The sequence below is a fragment of the Psammomys obesus genome, unplaced genomic scaffold (genome assembly GCF_907164565.1).
Source record: "Psammomys obesus unplaced genomic scaffold, mPsaObe1.curated_primary_1811, whole genome shotgun sequence".
In the NCBI taxonomy this organism is placed as follows: domain Eukaryota; kingdom Metazoa; phylum Chordata; class Mammalia; order Rodentia; family Muridae; genus Psammomys; species Psammomys obesus.
Genome location: NW_026585580.1, coordinates 452076 through 460277, shown reverse-complemented (window position 1 = coordinate 460277; position 8202 = coordinate 452076). Strand labels below are relative to the sequence as shown.

The following is an 8202-nucleotide window of genomic DNA, read 5'->3' as shown; positions in this document are numbered from 1 at the left end:
ATGTGTACATGACTGAGGAAAGTTCAGAGTTTCCACTAAGTGTTAGAAAGATGTAATTCATCACATGGGTGTAACTAGCTCTGCTGCTTCATTATATAATTCTATGTTGTTGTTTTCTGCAAATCACTCTAATACTGATGAAGATACAACCTAGTCTTGATCTTCATTCAGTCATTTAAACCTTGTCCTGAGGCAAAGGCACTTGAATTGGAATGGCAGCCGGTAGCAGAGATGTCTTTGTCTGGCCAGAAGGCCTGTGTAGACACATGTAATAAAAGGTCAAAATGAAAACCAGTTCTTATTTAACACCCATTATTCAGTGGGCAGACTTTCTGTCCAACCAACAGTCCATCAAGACAGTCATCGAGATCTTTGCATTTTGATGCTGGTATGTGTAGAAGGAAGAATTACTCTTTCTAAATTAATTATTGCGGTAACAGATCATGACAGCAGTTTTCATTAACCAGCTAGTTCCCCAATGACTGACACAGAAAGGCTATGATTTATTATTAAGCTGTGAGCACTATCCTGGGCAGATTCTGAGCTATTCTAATCCTAGTACCTTTAAAAGCCACATAAAAGCCAACCACTTGCCAATCTGATGACGGTTGGCTTCTGCTCCATCGGCCTGCCCTTACAACCAAATGCTCATGATCCATCTTGCCTCATGGCGATTCCTTCTCCCTAGCTTCCACTCCTCCTGCTCCCTCTTCTTCTGCTGTGCCTTTTCTATACATAGGTTTGCTTAGACATGCAAATATTTATTACTGTAGTACAGTTGCCTATAGTATTCATTATAGTGGCATGCTGTGTGAGGTTAAGACCTAGGAACACCAAGAAGCTATATTATATAGCACAGGCAATGAGCAGGCCATAACCCCAAGTTTTATTTGCACACAGGTGTTTGCACAATGACGGTGATGACTGAGTGATAACAAGATGGTGTCTTAGGGTTTTATTGCTGTGAAGAGGTATCATGACCAGAGCATCTCTTATAAGGAAACATTTTATCTAGACTGGCTTACAGTTCAAAGGTTTAATCCATTATCATCATGGCAGGAATCATGGCAGCATGCAGGCAGACATGGTGCTGCAGAGGTAGCTGAATGTTCTATACTGGATCAGCAGGCAGCAGGAAGAGACAGTGAGCCTCCAGGCCTGGCCTAAGCTTCTGAAACCTCAAAGCCTGCCTCCCAGTGACACACTTCCTCCAACAAGGACACACCTCCAACAATGCTGTTCCCTGTGAATCTGTGGGAAGTAGAGTGACATTTTCATTCAAAGCACTACAGAAGGTTCACTGGGTAAAGGTGCTTGCTGTCAAGAATGACAATCTGAGTTCTAGCCCCAGAACCTACATGGCAGAAGGAGAGCCCTCACTCCCACAAGATGAATTCTGACCTATACACACACACAACAAATGCATAAAAATTACATAAATTGATGAATGAGATATTTTTCAGACCATTCCCCCATTATTAATAAACACATGACCATATTTCATATGCCAATAATTTGTCTCTTTAAAGCACAGGAACAATCTAAAATAATAAATCTAATACACAATCACAACAAAAACAGTAATTCAGTGCCATCACTCAGTACCCACATCTCTAAGTGTTGTTTAAATGACAGATTATTTTTCAGTTTCTGTAAGCACAAATAAGCTCCATAAAAGTGATATCTCTTATGTTTCTTTTGAACTTATTCTCCTTCATCAGAAGAAATATTTAATAATTTCTTAGGACAAGCCTGTGAATCTCTTCAGAGTTGAAATTTGGTATTCCAACTACAACTCTTAATAAATGACTCAGTGAGAAACATAATGTGGCTTATGAGAGGAAGGTATTTCATTCAGTCAACTCCGGTCCAACTTAAGATGGCTCATCTTAGAACCCACTGCTCCTCCAGCTGCAGCCAGGAGCCGGTGGACTCTGGCAGACTCTGTTCTGCCCTGTGAATTGAAGCAATGAAGAATGGGCTTGCTTGCCTTGTCATAAGTCTCTGTTTCTCTAAACATGAGTATATTAAAAAAAAAAACATGCAAAAATGCATTTTATGATAGATGCTTGGATATCATCAACTAGAATAAGGAAGTATCTTCCTTCTTTATGACAGTTAAATGGGTTCCCGGATTCTTGTTACCCAGCAGCAGCCAACCGTGCACTGAAACAAAACATTGGTTAAAATGCTAGTGCTCTTGTCAGGCTAACAGGTGAGCACTTGTGGCCATGTCTGTGTGGGGAAAGCAAGAACAAGGAAACACAAATACATTGCAAACCTCCTAATGTCCCCACCAGCCTCCCTTGATACATTAAGTCTCTATTATTCATGCTGTACCTATGAAGTTGCTATTACCTTTACATGGCAGTTAATGAAAATGAATGTTGGGTTTACTAAATGCAAATGTCTGCTATCACAGCAACCCCAACAACAGACATGAAAATTCACAGTGAGCAGTAAAAGCAAAGAGGGTGTGGTACCCACAGCAGTGGACATCCAAGAAACTTTTGTCAGAGCCCTGACAAAAGCAAGGCTCTGGGCCAAGAACCATTCAACTGAGCAGACAAAGCTTAACTGCGAAAGGCCTACAATGCTGCTTTATGGAATTTTTTTTTTTAAAAAGTAGTGCCCCCTGCCCTGATTTCAGGGCTCTGGCAGCATCTTGCCTCTTTAGACTTTGTGCTCCACCTCTACTGTTTGAAGTTCATTGTATCTATCAAACATAAAAAGATGCTGCTGATTTCTTGTTACAGGTTATAAAGGGGACCCCAAAAGTTCTTCATTATCAGACAAACAATGCGTATTCACAAATCTGTCTTCACTTTTCTCTAAAAATATCCCCTAAGAGGACATCTTTTATATTTTTATATTATAGATGGAAATATTTGGGGGTTCTAGAGAGACCTGCTCAAATGCAGTTCTGAGGCTTCAAAGTAACTTCTACTTAAAAGCAATCACCTTCACAGACAGTGGTGTCCAAAATGCTTGTGGCAATCCAACAAGGGATAGTGGGGTGCAGAAAAGCAATGCATGGTGAGTCTTTGGCTTCACTTCCATGTATGCTGCATGCCTGCATGCACCTAGACAAGCTCGCTCAATCATTAGGCTCATACTTATTGAGCCCAGCCAAAGCAGTTCTGCATTCAGCTTTCTTTAGTCTTTCTTATAAACAAAACGTTAATGCTTTCAACAAATGATTAAAACTGATAAAGCAAGCTGCTTTTGATGGTTCACAAGTGGGAGGAGGTTTTCCCCCTCTGGCCCAGGTGGAAATGGTTGCTGTAGTTTCCTCCACGCATCTGCAGGGAGTTCAAAATGAGAAAAAAAGTATTTAGCTGGCTCTTTGGCTGACAGTTCTTTGGTTTAAAGCAGTGAGAGACATCAAAGTCTTTGCTTATTCCCAGGAATATAAACCAAAGAAGGTGTACTTATAGTAACAACTTGAAGGAGATATTATTAACAATTACTACTGATTTTTTTTTTTAACAGTGCTTCAACAATGCTTAAAATCTGCCCTGTGCTCCACGGAGAAGGAGGTGTGCTGAAACTCTCAAAATTCTAGGGACTTAATTCACAAAAGATGAAAGCTCAGCTCTTAAGAGCACAAAAATCTATTAAATAAGTAATGTCATAATAATTCAAGGGAGGTCTAAATTGAGAAATACAATATAACAGCAGCTGAAGATAAAACAGACTAATCAGAGCCAACAACTTTTATAAAGGTGCAGAGGCCAGTAAGTCCTTGTGAGTCAGGCGGAAAAAGGAAAGCATGCAAATAGTTGCTACATCTGGGCACTCCTGTTTGTATATATTTCAGAGAAACAACCCTTTGCTCTAAGTTTGGCCCATGCAATGTTTGAGACATACTTGGATTGATAATTACTATTTGCCCAAAGTCCTGCATCTTACTTGGAAACATAGCAGGAAAGTATTCCAACTCTTCAAATGGTTGCGTTTTACAAACTTTGCCTTCCAGCTGAGCTGAAAACAGAGGCTCGACAGTTGCTTCAAGTCTCCGTTACACTCATGAGAACCATACAACTCCATTTCTTGAAAAAGCCAGTCACATAGAGAAAGCAAAATCTAACTGAAGTGTCTCAAGATTTAATTGCAACCTCAAAAGGGAAAAGTTAGCGGTTGTTAACTGTAAGAGCAACAACAGCAGTGGCGGGTCAGTGAGTAGCTCCTCCCACAGTGGCAATGGAAGGAAGTTACGACAAGAAAAAACAGCTTCGAGGTCAAGGGACCAGCCAGGGTAACAAGAAAAGGGACGGTTAGAAATACAGAGAATGCAGAAAGCGAGGTTGTGGGGAGGACACAAAGTTGAGGCTGAAGGGCTAAGGATGTAGTTTGGTTGATGGAATGCTTATCTTGCACAGAAGCGGCCCTGAATTCAAGCGCCAACAACACATAAAACTAGGCATGGTGGTGCATGGCCTGTAATCCTAGCAACTTCAGAAAGATCACAAGTTCAAGGCCATCCTTGGCTAGTTCAAGTACAAGGCTAGCATGGGCTGTCTCCAAAAGAGAGAGCAGAGAGCGGGGGCCAGGATGGGGGTTGGAGTTCCAGGATGCAGAAACTGAAGAAAAGAATACTAAAAAGGCTATGACAACTATGGAATAAAAACTGCAAGCTCAGCCGGGCATGGTGCTTTAATCCCAGCACTTGGGGAGGCAGAGGCAGGCAGATAGATCACTGTGAGTTCGAGGCCAGCCTGGTCTACAAAGTGAGTCCAGGACAGCCAAGGCTGCACAGAGAAACCCTGTCTGGAAAAACAAAACAAAATAAAACAAAACCCAGCAAGCTACGCCACTAGAAGAGCTCCAAAGAGAAGTCAAATTTTCCACCACGAGGCCCTCAACCTTTCTAATACTGCGGCCCTTTAATACAGTTGTCACCCCCAACTACAAAATTATTTTCATTGCTGCTTCATAAGTATAATTTTGCCACTGCTATGAACCATAACGCCAATATCTGATATTTTCAATGGTCTTAGGCGACCCCTATGAAAGAGTTGCTCGACCCACAGGTTGAGAGCTGCTGCTGCAGGCCTAGTAGTTCAAACACTGATCATCATCCACCAAGGGAGTCCCTAGAGCTATATATACAAACTTATAACACTAGAGGGCACCGCCTGTTGCTGGTCCCACTTGCCTGCTTCCTCTTCTCAAGGCTGTCAAACAGAAAGGATGGAAAAGCTGCCAAAAGTTCACACTGGCAGGGCTTCTCCTAACCTGCACAGGGACTCTCCAAAGCACGCGAGGCGAAAGGACCCAGACAACGTATTGCTAACAGTTTGGGATATAGCCTGACCATAGAAGCAACACCGAAAGTTAACTTTAGGGAGCTGGAGCGATGGGTCAGCAGTTAAGAGTACTGGCTGTTCTTTCAGAGAACCTGGGACCAGGACCCACGTGGTAGTTCAAAACCGGCTGTAACTCCAGTTTCAGGGGATCTGGCACCCTCTTCTGGCTTCTACAGATCCGGGTAATGGATCTGGTGTACAGACATAACATGAAGGTAAAACATCCGTACACAGAGAATGAAAAAGAAATAAATTTATTTGAAGGTTAACTTTAAAATGTGCATGTACCAAATTTCTACCAAATAGAGAAAAATAACCCCAAAATGTTCATCCCCCTGCCAACAATTTTTTTTTTTTTAATAAGTTAAAATGATCCCCACCCACCTACCCAAGCAGATCCATCTCAAAATCCCTGGATCCTGTGAATGTGACTCTATATAGGGAAAGGTTCTTGGGGAGTGCACTTAAGGAGTGTTATATGGGAGTCTGGATTATCCAGATAAACCTTAAATCTAGTGATAAGTGCTTGCATAGGAGAGGCACCAGACACAAACAAGGTAAGTGAGGGACCAGACACAAACAAGGAAAAGTGGTGAAACGGGGATTAGAAGGATGTAGCCATATCCCATGTGTTGAGTGACTTTTTCCTGAGGGAGCAAAGTATTCTAGCCTGGATGAGGAGGGAGGATGGCATAGAAAGGATTCTCCTGAGAGCTTTTAGAGCCCTGCGGACCCAAGGACATTCACCTTAGACTTCCAGCCTTCACGGGTGTGACAGAATGCATGGCTCCAGGCTCCTCAGATATCTACAAAGGTATGACAGGAATCAAACAAATGCACATACAGTTCTGCATGTTCCTCCCATTATTGTAGGAGTACCTGGAAACAGCGTGAGACACCACGTCACCTTATTAATGTTATCGTAGTACTTTAGTCTAAACGTCAAGGGTACCTTTTCCAAACATGATACAAATTTCTTCAAATTTATAATTCTGCCATTTTGCCTCCTACTCAACCCTCCAATTTCTTCAGTTATACAGTAAAGATGATTTCCTAATTTGGGTGAGTCTAGTTTAGTATTTGAACCCAAAGAAGGTCCATATGAAGCATCTGAGTGATATGAATGAATGTATTTTATAGAAATGAACGAGTGAATCAAGACCAAATCAGGCACAAACTTTGGAAATGTGAGAGAAATTGCCAGAGCCCAGACCCATGCCCTAGGGTGGTCTTTGGGTGCTCTATGAAGCTTCCTAGGGCTCTGTGCAGAATCAGAGGAGAGACCGACCCATAGAGTCTGAGAAGCAGGAAGGTAGGGAAATTAAATATGGCCAGGCGCGAAGGATTTGCCAAGCAGGATCACTCAATGAGCCTCGCCTGGGAGCAAAATGTCCTCTCAGTGCTCTGAGAATGGGAAGGGATGCCAAGGAAGCATTCTGTAGGCAGTGGGGGCTTAAAAGTATCTACAGAAAGGTAATGCTAATTCAGATTGATTTTTTAAAAACTACTCTGGTTGTAAATGAAGAGACAAGAGCAAGAGAAGTGGCTTCTCCCCCGCATCTGTCTGCTCTCTCTCTCTCTCTTCCCAGCTGGGAAAGCTCAATAACACAAGAATTCAACATCAGGTTTCCTGTAAGAGGCTGTATTTTATTCTACCATCAAGTAATGGTAGAAGCCACCTTGATGGGTGTTTCCTGGCCTAAGACAGGCCAGGGAGAAGTGATGACATCTAGGCATATCCTCTAACTGCTATGATTTTCATGTGCATTTTTACATGCCCAAGGCTTTAACCATTACGTTCCCTTGTGGTCCGTGGACATGAAAGACAGGTTAGTATGATTCTGAGAAGATCCGACCTCGTGAGCTCACCTTCACCAAGACCCCAGTACTAGGAGGCTGGAAGGCCCTCGTTGGCGGGAGATGGGAGGTGGGGAGGGGAGGCGACTGTCTTGGTACCATGGTTTACGGTGTGGGAGAGAAAGCAAAACCCGTTTATTTCTGCACCTTAGCAAGGCAATACAGGAAAGGGACCTCTGCACTGTGGGGATGCATATAACACCTGCTGTCCTGGCCCTTAGCTGTCGTTAAAATGAAAAAACAGAGCGACACGCAAGCGCAGTACTTCTTTCCGGAAGCAATCTGAACGCAGCCGGCCGGCCCCCCCCCCCCCCCCCCCCGCAGCGGGCACGTGCAGGTCACGTCCTCCAGCTCCGCCCAGGAGCCTGGGTGCTGCTCAGCGGCTTAGAGGAATCACAGCCCGAGACTGGCTCTTAAAATCCAAGCTGGATCCTCCTGCCAGGCTGGCTGACACTTGTGCAGGTGCATTACCTGTTGAACTGTCGGCTAGAGTGCAGAAAGAAGGAGCTTTAGCTGGGAATTTTTTCTTTCAAGGGACCCAGATGGAAACCCTGCCGAAGCCAAGGTGTCTGGAAACTGATACACACACATTCAGGGTCCAAGTTGATCTGGTTTCAAAGCCTGAGTGTCCTTACCGCTCAGCATCTCGGCAGATGTGGGCGTAGCATTATGAGCATTATGCTCTTACTTTGTGAGGCCAGGACTGCCAGCCTTAGATGGCCGGGAGGAATGGTACATACAGAACGCCAGAGTTGGGAAGCATTTTTGTGCCAGTCCAGGGGAATCAGTTTGCAGAAAAGAAACTTAAGTTGACAAGAAATTGTCCTCACGCCACTACAGTTTTCCCTTCTAGGCTGAAAATAGTTCCTAGGACAAACTGCCGTCTGTTATACAACAGTCCAGGTACTGAGGAAGGCCCCAGAACTCTGTGGGGTGGGGAATAACAGGATCCCCTCCCCAAACACAAACAAACCTTAAATACATTAACTACACACACACACACACACACACACACACACACACACACACACACACA

The 8202-nt window shown here is 43.6% G+C and overlaps 1 pseudogene; it reads left to right on the top strand.

Moving 5' to 3' along the window:
- The first annotated feature begins 4203 nt into the window (after positions 1-4203).
- The window catches only part of LOC129677185 (40S ribosomal protein S8-like), a 9629-nt pseudogene continuing 5630 nt past the window's right edge, over positions 4204-8202 (top strand).